Source organism: Solea senegalensis, linkage group LG1, assembly GCF_019176455.1.
Source record: "Solea senegalensis isolate Sse05_10M linkage group LG1, IFAPA_SoseM_1, whole genome shotgun sequence".
Classification (NCBI taxonomy): Eukaryota; Metazoa; Chordata; class Actinopteri; order Pleuronectiformes; family Soleidae; genus Solea; species Solea senegalensis.
In genome coordinates this window covers 36136561-36151327 of record NC_058021.1, presented here as the reverse complement: position 1 = coordinate 36151327, position 14767 = coordinate 36136561, and the positions used below count along the sequence as shown (strand labels likewise).

The 14767-nt window shown below is 40.2% G+C and overlaps 1 long non-coding RNA gene across 1 annotated transcript; it reads right to left on the bottom strand.

The window, feature by feature from the left end:
- Positions 1–2389: 2389 nt before the first annotated feature.
- Positions 2390–7855, bottom strand: LOC122779903. Its single transcript, XR_006361628.1, has 3 exons — positions 7691–7855; positions 5040–5147; positions 2390–2681 (listed from the first exon to the last, which is right to left on the bottom strand). It is a non-coding gene; the product is annotated as an uncharacterized LOC122779903 (long non-coding RNA).
- Between the last annotated feature and the right edge of the window lie 6912 nt (positions 7856–14767).

Below are 14767 nucleotides of genomic sequence, written 5' to 3'. Positions count from 1 at the left end.
TAGAATTAGGAGCAGTGGGCTGCCACAGTGAGTGGCGCCCGGGGAGCATTGGGGGTTGGGTACCTTGCTCAGGGGTATCCCAGGCCTTTTTGGTCGGGTGGGGATTTGAACCAGCAACCCTCTGGTTACAAGTCAAGTTCCCTTTCCACTTGTCAACAGGCTGCCCTATCTGATATATTATCACAAAAATAATGATGCCTTCAGTGTTAGTGCCATGCTTTTACCCAGCTTCCATTCAGGGTTGCTTATGCACGCTGTAAAACACTTTCATGATTTAACATGATGATGCAATGACACCATGGTTGGAAACCTGACTAACTAGCGTACTTCAGCTCAGTGTACGTTGCCTTGAGCATGGAGCCTCCAAAATCTCTTGAAACACCCAAGAATCTAATTGATTTACTTCTACACTGTTTTGAATCTTCTGCACCTCGTTGCTCGCAGTTTGGTCTGCTGTTCCAGAACATACTGCTCAACTTTGCTCAAGTCTGATGTTGTCAATGATGCTCATATACTGTGAACAGGCCACTTATCTGTATCCAGTGTGTTTTGGATCATTATCCTGTTGAAGTTGTGACCTGACGCTCAGACACTCGACACACACTCATTGACACTCGATACAGCGATCATTTTCTGATGTCATCAGAATACGATGCAGTAGGAGCGCAAAGCAGAAGTAAATACCCACTGTGTGAGGTGTGCTGAGCAGGACTGACAAAATAACACATATCAGAATGTGTCTGCATGGACACCAGTTGTTGACAAAAAGAAAAACCCTCTTTATTACCAACCGGGTAATGCTTTGTGCCTTCTGCAGAAGGGCTTTGGCTGGAAGTGTCACCTGTTCGGTAATAAAGACGAGCATCTTTGGGAACAATAACTGGCATCCTGATACATTTTGCTATTTATAAATTCAGGGCATTGAATTGTGTGCCCGATGCAGCAGAGCCCCCTCCATGTTTAACATTGTTCTTGACTTTGAAACCTTCATCTCTTCCCTCTGTGAACACATGAGTGATCACATGTTTGTTTGAAACATGAAGACCACACAGACGACAACTTATACCACATTTTCATTTACAGAAACTTTGAGTCCCAGGTACTTCTCTTAAGGAACTAAAGGGTTCTCTTAAGGGTTTCGGAACAGTTTTCCTGAGGCCACAGACCAGGAAAAATTAAAGACAATTAGCGTGATGTATGACCAACCCACAGCCACAACAAACTGGTCCACCTGAGGCCACCAGGTGGCCGTTATGTAGCCTACAACAATGACGTCTTGTTTACTGCCAAATCATGAAAAGGTCAATGTTTGGCCTGAATATGAAATGAATCACTGTGATGCTGTGCAGGTGGGTATGTGGGGGACTTCTCTGTAAACACACACCTGATGCACAGTGAGGCCAGGTGTGTCTGTCTGCAGGGATGACTGAGTTTATGTGGAGTTGTGTTGTGAATGCAGTGGAGATAAGGTTTGCAGCTGTAAAGAGACAAGCTATCGTCACAAAGCAAATTCAAACTGCAGGATTTGCAATTTCCGGAGATTTTACTTGCTGTTGTGGAGATTGATTAGCTAAAATAAAAATACTGGAGTCCAACCAGTTATATGCAGCGCTACAAACTCTACCTCAAAAGAGTCCTGTACTTACTCTGCTACCAGGGACCTTAAAGCATTTACCTCATTTAGTGCATGTGGTAGAAATGAAATGAGTTCCTGCTGAAAGTTCCTGCATTAAAACTACTAGAACCTATATCTCCTGAACTCCTACAATCCCCAAGTGCAGTTTCCTTGTTTTTGTGGGAGACATGTGTACCCTCCTATGCTAATGCAGCTCTTGGTATACCCTCATCCATTTAATGGGCATCAGCATGGAAGCAGCCTCCACCTACTGACCAAACAGTCAGGAAAACTGCACCTAAAGAAGCATTGGAACTCACTGATAAAACAAAGCGAGTCACCTTTATTAATAATGTTGGGCAGAGGACAAAGGAGCTGAGGTTAGTCATGTAAAAGCTGTCCCATGATGCCTGTGACCATGGACAACATTTTGAACCTGGTCAGAGAGAAAAGTGATAGAACACCAGCAGAGGAATGGGCTTCTACATTTTATGCAGATGCATCAAAAGATCAAGCAACTGGACGAATGGGGTCTACAGAGTTTGTAATAGATCTGAGTCGCAGATCTAAGAACCTCTCAGCAGTTATCGGAAGTGACTCCCTGCAACAATGGAGACAATGGAAGTCATTTTAGTAGTTTATAGGATTAATTAAGCAGGATTTAACTGAGGCTTCATGTGGACACCAGCACACGGAATAGAAGAACCGGGTGAATTAGTAAAATAAATAGATATGTAATGACTGAATAAGAAAGATCAAAAAGCTCAGCAAAAGTGATGGGACAGTGGGAAGGGGGTTTGATTTTATCCAGGCTTCAGTAGTGAATGTTGACACAACTATGGAAGGAAGAAAGGAACGAGTCAAGTTGTTGAGATTGAGGCTTGATCCTCTGCAGTGTTCACTGCACAAAAGACACATGAGAAGATATTTGAGCAGGAAGACCAGAGCGCTGGATGAGGAGGGTTTTGTGGTCCAGGCTCACAACTGTTCTCAGCCACGCTGTACCTGCAGATATCCACGTGTGAAAGTCCAGACTGAAGGGGACAGCAGAACACCAGTGATGTGTCTAGTTTTCAGTATCAAGGAAGAACAAGGAGGAGAATTAGAAGAATTAGAAGAAGAAGAAGAAGAAGCAACACAGTAGCTGTTTCTCAATCATCAGCGCTGCAGTGTGCGAGTGCAAGGCCAGTGTTTCTGTCGGCTGCACACTTGAAAGAGACGCTGTGAGAAATGAGACAGTCTAGCCTACACAACTCAAGGGTCCCCTTCTTCTTCTTCTTCTTCTCCTAATAGAATGCAGCCGGCTGTACAGCGAGAGAGAGGTTAAACTTTTGTATTGTGATCATTTTGGAGTGTATTTTATTTATGTATTTGTTTCTTGCATTTGCACTTGGTTAACAATTATCCAGGCTTCACCAGCAGCTGTGTCTCAACAGTCAAGGCTTCATCCTCCAAGTGTGCACTTGTCGTCCGGATGTGTCACAGCGCAGCGATGTGGGCTGACACATGAACTGTCAGCTCCTTCACATGCGTCTAAGGGTTGCAGTAATGCACCTTTCAGCTGTTTTGCTAACCACCATAAAACCTTATAGAAGAATATACATGTTTCTCCTTTAAACCACACAACAACCTCACAACAACCACACAACAACCTCACAACAACCACACAACAACCACATGACAACCTCACAACAACCACACATCAATCACACAACAGCCTCACAACAACCACACAACAACAGGCTTGTTGGAGCCTGGAGATAAAACACAAATACAAACATTGAATGAATGACATAAACTAAATTCTACAATGATAACAATACAAAAACAAACAAACATGTATGTATGAGAAGGATCTTTTTTATCATCTTCATCGTTGACGGAGACTTACTAAGTCATTTCAACTCATTCGTCCCATTATTTAAACAGGGTTTAGTTCTGAAGAATCTACATTTGTGAAGAATCTTCAGCAGGTTTATTTGAGGATTGACCTAGGTGATCTAGGTGAGTTTTCTAATGGAATGATGAGATTTAAGGGAAATGATTGTCTGTCTCTCACTCTGAGATTACAGCACACACCAGCATTCTCCAGTATTACATACAATATTCATCACTAACCATAACTCACTAAAAATACTGCTATCAGTTCGACAGCTGTGAAAATTAAATATATTTTAGATCTACTTATTTTATTTCAGGTACATTTCAATGTATTTATCATGTTTTTAGGTTGTTTTGGCTGATTATGGGTTAAACCAACAGTCAGAAGAACTGTGATTCAGGACCTCAGGTACACAGCCTGCCACAAGTTATTAGGAGAAGAAGAAGGAGAATTGTTGAGTTGTGCGTCTCATTTCTCACAGCATCTGACTTCCGTAGGCTGCAGCCTTGACTGTTGAGACACAGCTACAGACAAAGACAAAAGAGTTCATGATGTAACGATTATAAAACTCTGCATCGTTTACATTCAGAAAAGACTGTGACGCTTCAAATGTAGCAGGATTTCTGATAATGGTGTCAGCACATAAAAAAAAGGATATAAAAAAAGGATCCACGACCAATTTCTTTTTAAAAAGTCCAGCTGTGGATATGGACGACCAAAGAGGAAGCATTACTCCTGATAAACCTTCTCTCCCTGGTCCAGATAACAGCGGGTTTAGCGCTGGGGTCAGGAAATAAAAGGTAACCTCAGCGAAAACGTGACGAGCCTGCAGGTCTGTAGTGAAACTGTTCTGACAGAAAACTTTTCAACAAAAGAACCGAGCACACAAAGGAACTATAGCTGTTTCAGTGCTCACAGGAAGTTTCTCTGCATTGACACTGGCATCAGTTCATTTTTTTCTCTGACTTCAGCAGGAATCTAATTGAACACTGTAGCATTCACCTCGTTGGTGTATTTGCCTCTGTAAAGTTTAATTTTGTATTCGTCCTTTTTGCTTTGTTAGTTTATCGCACACGTCATTTCCAAGCAAATTCTGGAGAATCACTGCTGTCAGAGCCAATAACCCGGCACTCGGGTTTGTTCAAATACAAACATTACAGACTAGAGTCGACTGAAATCAACTGAGGATATCAATTTGAATAATTACGGAGCCTTGCGTTCCAAATCCAAGTACCTGCTTTCTGAGCAATGGTGCACAGTTCTTCGTAAGGGTGTGCCTGTGTGTGTGTGTGTGTGAGCAGTGTGATTTTGAAGCGTTTCTGTAATTTGATCTGACTTATAAAGAGGTGATCCTTGTGATACTTGTCTCCTGCAGAGGTGACCCTGACTGTGTCATCCATACCATAATGTGCTATAGAAATACAAACAATTCACCATTTACATGAGCCCGAAAATTCCTACTTTGTTTTTGTTTTGTGTCTTTGTCCGTGAATATTTCACTCCTGTAATTCACTGATCCCCATAAATGCTGTGCATTCAAACCTCATGACGTGTAATATCATCACATCACGCCTCCTCTGTTGTCCTTGATCTCACCACAGTGCACCTCGAGCATATTTGAGCCTTTTGTCCCAGTCCAACCTTCTGCCCCTGAAACAGAAATCTTTGGTCAGTGCAGAAAACACGCAAACTACGACTGGTTTATTTTCTTTAGCTCTTTTATTGCCAACATTCATGTCTTTGAGACAAATAACTGATTCCCACTGATGTTTATTCAGAGGAACAGTGATGAATGTGTTGTACCCGTCATGTTACAGCTGCACTGTATGCTGAACAACTTCACCTTTATCTAAGTACAATCTTCCCTCCATCTAATGCAGCTGGAGGTGGCATTTAATAAACAGTAGGCAATGCTTCCACTGAACATGCTGCTGGTTCATGCTGTGGCGTGCTATTTTGTCATATTAATACTAGACGTGCAGTCGACGGGGACATGTGTGCTCAGGAGGAGGATGCCACACACACACACACACACATATTAAACCACAAAGCCCTTTTTCCTTCATCTTGCTAAAGCAGAAGCAATTTGTCATACTTTGCAGAAGATAGCTCTCAGTCCAAGCTTCAAACGGAGACGATGACAAGTCCGACCTCGCTCTCGTAACATTCCACAGAACCATTTCTATGAAGCCTGGGGTTCAAAGGTTCATTCACTTTTACCAGCGCAGGTTTCTCCAATGACAGAACAATCTGTTCTCTGAGGATTTTTTTTTTTTACATTTTGTTAAAGTGTTGATTTTGACCCTTCAAATCCTGACACCCCCGTGTTCCTTGAGCTCAGTGGTTAAAACCACAGAAGCATGCAGCATTTGATTTAAAGTCCCGACTTGTATTCTGTAACAATGCTGTGAGCCATCATTCTGTGTTTATGGCTCTGGAAGAGGAATGTAATAGAGCATATAAACAGAAGAGTGTTTATGTGAAGAGGCAAAAAAAACAGCCAATTATCTGCAAGAGGGAAACAGTGGTTTGTGTGTTCCTTCAAGCCACAGTGAGGAACTATTGTATATTTAAAGGTGCAGGGATTGAGTCTCGTTCTTTATGTGTTATATTTGTGTTTTCATTACAGCATAATAACAAATCACACAATGCAATCATATTTTACATTCATTAGTAACATGGTTGCTTCACAGACGAGTAAAGACTGAACAAACGTGGTCCTGGCCTTTCAAGGGAGGGAGAGTCCAGGAACTGTGCTACTCATCCGAATAATGGTTGAACAACCTGTTCAGGTTTTAGAAATGATGTCATTTAGTATCAACTGCTCCCTCCCTGCAACGAAATCAACAATTTGAAATCTCAGCACACAGGAGTTGTTGATCCACGGTTGCTTCCATCAGTACTTTGAAAAGTGTCATTTTGAGACTTTGGTGTTTGAACTCCTTCGTTCAGATTGACCTCAGTGACACAAGCTTGCCAAACAAAGCAGCAGTAGACCAGCAGCTCCTGTGTCCCCACCAGCTTAAATCACTGATTTTCTCTATGGACTTTGGTGTGGGAGAGAGTGGTTTACGAACGTCAGTTTCCTGTTGGAAAACACTGTCCAACAGCAAGATAAAGGGTCCAAAATATTCTTAAGATTCTTTGTTAAGTAGCTAAAAGCTTCGCACACAGGCAATCAGTACTGTTTTTTAATAATCGTTAATGTGAAGAGTTATAAGCATGACTTGATTCCAATTAACAGATAAGTTGATGCTCTTTCTCAGAAATCAGGGCAGCTGATGTTTATGTTTATTTAAAAGGATCCCCATATTTAATAAAGCACAATAGGCATTACAATCACAAGAAAATATACAAATATATAAAAATAAAAGAAAAACGTTATACAGTCATGTATCGCACAATGATGATATAATTAAGGTGTTGATATCAAATACAATTTTAATCTTCTTTTAAGACTATGATGAACGATATATGACGCCAACTTTTTATGTATATGTTTCTTGCTCGTTAGTTTCTTGCACATTTCTATTTTTTCTTTTTTCTTCCATCTCATAAATATCACAATATATTAAAATAAAATAAATAGACTAAGTTTTTTAGAAAAAAAACACACACACGTCTCTTCACTGCGGAGCTCCTGTGTATTTAAATAAACACTTTTCAAAACGTGAAACTTCTGATGAACAAACTCAACTTTTGGGAGAAAGAAATACAGTTTTAGTGACAAAAACGTGTAAACTTGCGCAAACAACCAATTCAATAAAAATCATCGCAAAAATGTGTTTTCATTAATCAGCCGACTGATTCATTGTTTACCTGGAACGCACTTTTGAGATCTTTAAAAGAAAAATCCATTCAGAAGCTGATTTAAATTGATCGCTTTAGATAAAACTATTATCTCTGGAGCAGCAGGAAGAAAGTTTACAAGAGAGAGTTCACTATATTCATCGAGATGGGGAAAACAAACTAAAATGGCAGAAAAACAAACAACCCTCCCGTGAGAAACTGAGAGAAGAAGAGAACGAGTGAAAAACTCAGTCGCCTCTGCTGATGCTTTCACAACCTGCAGGTTCTCTATCACTGACCCGGGAGATTTGACATTTGAAACACTTTTTTGGTCATCAGGCGACACGGAGACAGCGTTTCCTTTGACTCACGCCTGTAAATGACCACACTCGCCACCGACTCACCCCTCATTTCAGTCCTTCTGTCCATTTTTTCCAAATTCTTGCGGCTGAATTCTGCGACATGCTCTCCCTGCGCTGTCACACCAAACAACAGATCCACTCCTTCCTGGAAAGTTTTGGAAGCTAAAGAGGAAAAGGGGCTGTTGGAGCCCAGCTGTCAGCCTTCCTGCTTTCTCTGTGTGTGTGTGTGTGTGTGTGTGTGTGTGTTTGCAGAGAGAGTTCTAGGTCTGTCAGCAGAGTAAATAACATGTTGTCTTTTTTTCTGTCAAAGTTTCGCCTCCTTGGCGTTGCACACTCTGTACACAAGCAGAAAGCACTGTGCCAAACTGTGCTTTTGGCTAATTTGCGATTCTAGACTGGGGGATTATTGAGGAAGGAGAACTCAGCACAGTAAACACATGGTAAACAGGGAATGTTTTCCAAGGCTTGGAAATGAATCAAATATTGTTTCATTTCATTGTGGCCATTACCAACACTGAAGTCTCTCACAGTCATGTGAATGACTTTACAAGTTTGTTTGTTTTTCTGCCGGGAGTCTTCACAGACACAGATCCACTCTCTTCTTTATCATCTTCAGTCCTAAATGACCTCCCTGGACAGCTGACAGTGATGTCTCTGCCGCTCTCTCGCTCGCTAACGACTGGAGCAAAGTTTGGTCAAACTCACCAGTGAACTACAGACACTATTTTCAAAATGGGAAAGTTTGTTTTTAAGTGGGCACCATGCACAACCAAGCCCGGCTTCAATTAGCCAAGCTCACTGGTTCCCAGTAGGTGAGCCTTTAGGGGCCCAACCTCCTTTTCTGAATTCATCACAGGCCTTTTGTCTGATGATAAAAGTGCACTGAGGAGATTTCATGAAGCCTTTGTTCTGAACATCATTTTTCAGCACTCAGGTCAAAGTGTCTCATCTCTGTCTTAACATAGAGGCTAACGGCTAACACTATCATAACATATGACACTATTCCCATATGATCCAGAGGTTAGGATGCCTAGTTTTCGACCAGGGTGCTGCCCTGTATGTAATAGGAGTATCATGTTATGGTCATACCACTTTATATGTAATACAGGTTGCAGCGTGATAATAACAATGTTTATAGTGTCTCACACTCGATGATGTGAAATTATTAACATGCATATATACATACAGATACTAAACAATATCATTTATAATAATAAATAAATAATAATAATAATAATAATAATAGTGCTACACCAGAAAAACTACACCAGATCTAACTAGACCGGAAACCAAATCAAGGGACATCTACAGTAGAATAGATACAAATGTGCGATTAATCGCGAGTTAACTATGACATTAATGCGATTTATCGCGATTAAATGAATGAATTAATGAATCGTTTGACAGCACTAACATTTAAATAAAATAAAATAATAAAATATGTCTACTGTGATTAGGGTGAGGAGTGAAATCAGAAATATGGGCTTTTAGTGCTGTCAACCTCAAATATACACACACACATATATACGTACATACTGTATATCCTAATATGACTGATTTGTTCTGACAGGTTTGAACTCGTGTATCTGATTTAAAGCTCCAGTTTGAGGCTGATGTCATGGTCACAGTCACCTTGACTTGTGAGAAACTGTGGTCTGATCTTTTATGCACGCTGTTACAGCGGTATAACTGCTCAGCTGCTACTCAAGCCAAGCACGATAATCTCGTTAGCCACACTGACCTCACGGCTGAGGTCCCTCTCAGGACCTTAGAACATGTTAATTCTCTGGCCATTTCCACCTAAGCCAGGCACAAAATGACCTTCTCCCTGGAATGAATGCTCCATTGATTAAAATGCCTCAGAGATGCATGGAAGCCCCTCAGCTCCTGAAACATGGCAGTGTTTGTGTGTGCCGTCACGGTGACCAACCGCTTTGGGCACGTTCACGTTCATTGAAATCAGCAACATGAAAGCATTGTTTGACTCAAGAAAGCAATTTAAAAAATAACAACAACAACATGTACATGCAGTAAAGCCACACTCACATATTCACCGTTCACAGCAAACACAGGCAGTGGAAATGATAATTCATCAACAGTTCGAAGGTGTGGACTTGATTTAACACAAGAATACATTTTATTACAATCATAAAAGGACTGTTTTAAGAACTCCTGTTCCCAGCATCCCCTGCACTTCACTCCTCCGTGGGAAATTCCAAAAGGCCGCCTCTGCTGGACAACAACCGAGTCCATAAATATGACCACTCCCATCTTCATCGTCTCTCTCCTCCTCACAAACTCTCAAATTCTATTCTTCGATCTAGATCACCCAATTAACTTTATGATATTTAGCTTCATTGATATTGTGTTTTTTTAATTTCATAAATTGTTACTTTTTGTTCACTTAAACGACCGCTCTGTGATATTGATATTATTGTCCATTACAGTGACTGTGTAGATAGATTACGTAGATTAATTGCCATTAACTGTTGTCCCCCAACATGTCCAGATTGTAGACACTGCTATTCAATGAATATCAGGACTTCCACCTGTGGTGATCCAAACTTCTGTGCCACCTCCTGCTCATCTACAGGGAACTAATATATGTATATGTATATATATATATATATATACAAATATGTATATATATATATATACATAGACATATAACATACAAACACACATATATGAGGAGTATTAGGAGTGAGGTCATGATTAAAGCAAATTTACATGCTTGAGTGCAAATATGTTATTTATTATTTATTATGTATTAATATTATTAGGAGTCGCCACAGGGGATGATCTTCATATTAGATTTGGCAGAGAGTTGTTTGTTTGTTTTTTTTATCCTGACACAACCCTCTCATTTATCCGGGTAGAGTGTCCAATTATCATTTTAATTTATGCCAATAAACCCTCTTAAATGTTACACGCTGGGCTTTTAAATGGTAACTAACATGGCTTCTGGTAAATCAGAAAACCATGTATAAAACAACAACAACATATCTCTGCTTCTCTTGAGATACTGCTTAACTTTACCATTCTTTAAATGTGAATAAAGCATCTTCCTTCTTCACACTGCACTTCACCGTCCCTCTAGATTTTTCCAGAGGAGGAGGAGGAGGAGGACCAAAAGCAGAGAAAGTGTCACAAGAGTTTATTGTCCAAAAAATTAAAGGCAGGCAGAGGTGGAAGGGAACTGGCCAGCCTGCAGGAGACAGGACCCGGAAAATAGAACTAGCCAAAAGCAATTATTTCATTATTATAGTTTCCAACTCAATGACTTTTCTTGTTGCTGTTTCTTGTTTTATCATAAACTAGATGTAAAAAGTGTACAGTTTAAATATAAGACCAGCAGGTCCGGTGATTATTAAAGCACTACTGCAACATGCTTTATATCTTTAAACTTTCTTCTTTTGTTGGTTCACACATCTTCTTCGCAAAGTCACGGCATGGCGTCAATCCACAGAGCTTTGTAAAAATCCAAAAGTAAAAATGAATAAACAAAAATGTAAAATTCAAGCAGATACCAAATATGTCAGCATTGACTTGCAGGGAAATAATCCAGCCATCGAGATATTAATATTCCCATTTGATCTTGAGATTTTATGTTCAATGATTTCACTCACCATGATGGAGCTTCAAAGTTCAAAGACGACGACAGAGTGGAAAAACACACCTTACTTATATTACTCATATTCTGCTTCATTTTTGGGAAAGTAAGTGAAAGTTGTTTTTTGACTAGATAGAGTTGGCACTCGGTGTGTACCAGAGGCACTGACAGTCTTGGACACGGAGAGTTCCAGTCAGTGAAAAAACTAATTTAGCATTTATCTACTGGAAACTGAAGTTTGTAAACAGCTTACCCTCCTACACCAAAGGCCATTGAAGACAACAATGGCTCTGTTTATTTTGTGTAGCTCTATTTGACCTATTTTAGTGTTTTTACGAAGTTTACAAAGTGACACAAACTTCAGTTTCCAGTAGGAAAAGGCAGTAAACAGCAAAGTCACCACACAAAAAGCTTGAGCTATCCCTTTAATCCATGAATATAATCAAAGCTGTACACTGTAAAAAAAAACTTGTTATTTTTAAGGTAAAAAAACTGGCAGCTGTGGTTGCCAGAATTCTACCGGTAGAACTTTTTCTTACGGTAAAAGGATATGAGTACTGCTGATTTTACGATTTTCCATATTCTTTCATATAAAAAACGTTGTTTTTAATTGAATGTAACAATGTTTTGCCATATATTTAACGTGAAAAGTACAGGATTTCTCCATGGAATAAAACAGCATTTATTAACATAAAATACAACTTTATTTAGTAACCTTGTTTTTACCGTACAAACTGGCAGCTGTGGTTGCCAGAAGTTTTTGGCTCTTATAAATATTATGGTATTTTTACGTAATTAACACAATGGTTTAACAATAAGAAAATGTATTCTATACAGGTTTGGGATATTTCCATAATGAACATGTGCAATTATTTAACAGTAGATTAATGTATTTTTTACAGGAAAAAATATACAAAAATTACTTTTTTGGCAACTATATATATTTACGGTATTTCACTGTTACAAAAACTAATAAACACTTTTTAAGTTCACAGTGTTTTTCTGTCATGGTTTGACAGTTTTTCACTGTAAAATGTACATACTTTTTTTTACAGTGTAGTGTGTAACTTTTGAACATAAGCAAATATCTGTTACATTCAAATCCTTGTCAAACAAGATCATACAATCTATCAGTGTTTACATCTCGTGACATGCTGCACACAGGAAGTGATTTGTTTTATGACAGGACAGCAACAGCAACACTGAGCTAGTCAAGTGAGACGACTGCGAACAGGTTAGAGTTTGTCTGAAAACACAAAGACCCTTCCGCGATACACTTCAGATGTTCAGAAAACATGGTTGTTCACGTTTCACATGATTCTTAACCCCACCCGTCCCTGCGCTACTGCTGTGTACACACAAGCGCTTCCTCAGTCAGGTCTGATTTGCCATCAGCATACAAATGATGTTACAGCAGCTCAATTCCAGTCACGTGTGTCTCTAAATGATCTGCCTCAGGTCATCCTTATGTTTCATTTCTGGTCTGGATTAGTGATGGAAGGCTGGGAGATTGTGCTCATGTTTTACGGGGTCAAATATTTGAAGTATGTCGTGTTTTGAGGTGAAATGTGAAATCTTTTACGCTTGGTTGAGCTCAAATTTTAAGATGACAGACTTTGTGTTTATGTTTCCATGCCTCTTTGCTTTGCCTGTCCGCCTTCATGTCTTGACATGTTAGCTAACACTCTCCTGGAGTTCATGCAAATGAGGCCCCTGTGTGTTTCCAGCGCTTACTTACCAAACATGGACTGTGTGGGATTTGTTTCCCAAAGCAGCTTTACAAAGTTAACTTGTTGCAAGTTCACCACAGGTTCCCCCGTTTTCTGTTAATTATAATCCTGTCAGCACCGTTCCGTATGCGAGGAGCGAGGGCTGCTGCTGTCGCCGAGCGCCTCGACAGCGTGTGCAGCCGCGGCTGGCACGGAACAACCGCGGGAAGTGTGGGCTGGATTCACTCCCCTTCACTGGCAGGCAAAGGCTGCATTATGCAAATGTAACAACCAGAGGAGAAGATGGAGTGAGGAGCGGGGAAGAGACAAAGACTAAGAGGGAAGAAAAGTGGACCGAGAAAAAAGGAGGGAGAGTGAAGAAGAGATGTGTGCAATGGGGAAAGAGACAGAGGAAGTGGAGCTGTGGGGGCGGTGACTGGTGTGAAAGTGAGCAAGGGAAGTCACAGTGTACACACGCGGAGGCGAACATGTTGTCATCTCCTGCATTTAAATGCCCCCACTCGCTCTACTCAACTCATCATTTAAATTGGGTCAGACGTGTGTTGGGGGAAGCGCTTCAAATGTGTTTGCAAAGACACTGAAAGCCTCTCTACCTTCTGCATGTGCAGCAGCACTTTCCAACTCATATGTCTCAGTATCCTGGTTTTCTTTAAAGCCCGTCGCACATTTTCACCGAACTTTCAAAAACCGATAGTAGAAAATGTGCATTTCTGTGTTTTAATATGGAGAAATTGTTTCATTTAAAGTCTCACTACACGTCGAGGTTTGATGAGGAATGCTGTGGTTTCCTCATCAAACCTCAAGATACCTCTCATTATGTTTTCCACTGAAGTGAATTACAGGGGCTGGAGTGTGTGATTCTGTCCCCATTGTTCTTCCATTTGCTAAACTTTTCATCCTCCTTCAAACTTTACATTTCTCCCGTGTTCCTTCCCTGTTTCATTGACAGCATTCCGGTGTATTAAAGAGCAGTTTCGGGGTTTTTATCCACATAGAATCGACATCTAAAGCCCTAAAGAAGCTGTTCAGTGTAAAGTATATCATCAGCTCTTGTGCCAATAAGATGAACAACACGAGTGTGAATATTGTAAAATTGCTCAGATTAGATTTAAAAAAAAAAAAACACCTTCCCTTTGATATTTCAATATTTTGGGGAATGTTCGGCTTCAGTTCAGATTTTGGGTTTAGTTCATGCAAAAATGGAAAATGTGCATAAAAATAGGCTGAAAGCCACCTACTGCTGTACTGTGTGTGTGTGTGTGTGTGACTCTATTCACAAGTCATCTTTTAAGAAAGCTCAAGTTTCCCTTTTTTTTTAAATTGACTCTGACCTCTGACCAGATAAACCACAGGAAAAGTGAATAGACTTAGAATTTAATAATGGCATCATGAGGCACAGCGGCTCACAGATTGCTCTCTAAGTACTTTGGTAAAATGCCTTTTATATTACAGCTCTTTCTTCACCGGGATTAAAGCATGGCAGCACTTCACAAAACTATCTAAGGCTGCCTCAGTGGTACGGTGTGTATAGAAAAGAGAACACTAAGTGAGCAGAGAATAAAAAATGTGTCAGTGCAGACAGTAAAGGCAAATGAGAACGCTGGTATGGTAAGAACAGTCTCAGGAGAGGGAAAAAAAAGGTTTGAAGCTGCAAACACGTAAGCTTTCAAAGCGTCAGTGTTTCTGCAGCCTGAGGAAATGCACGTGTGGCACTGGCTGACTGCAGGTTACACTGTTTTCAAAACCCATTCGCTCTCTAAAAATCATTTGCAAATT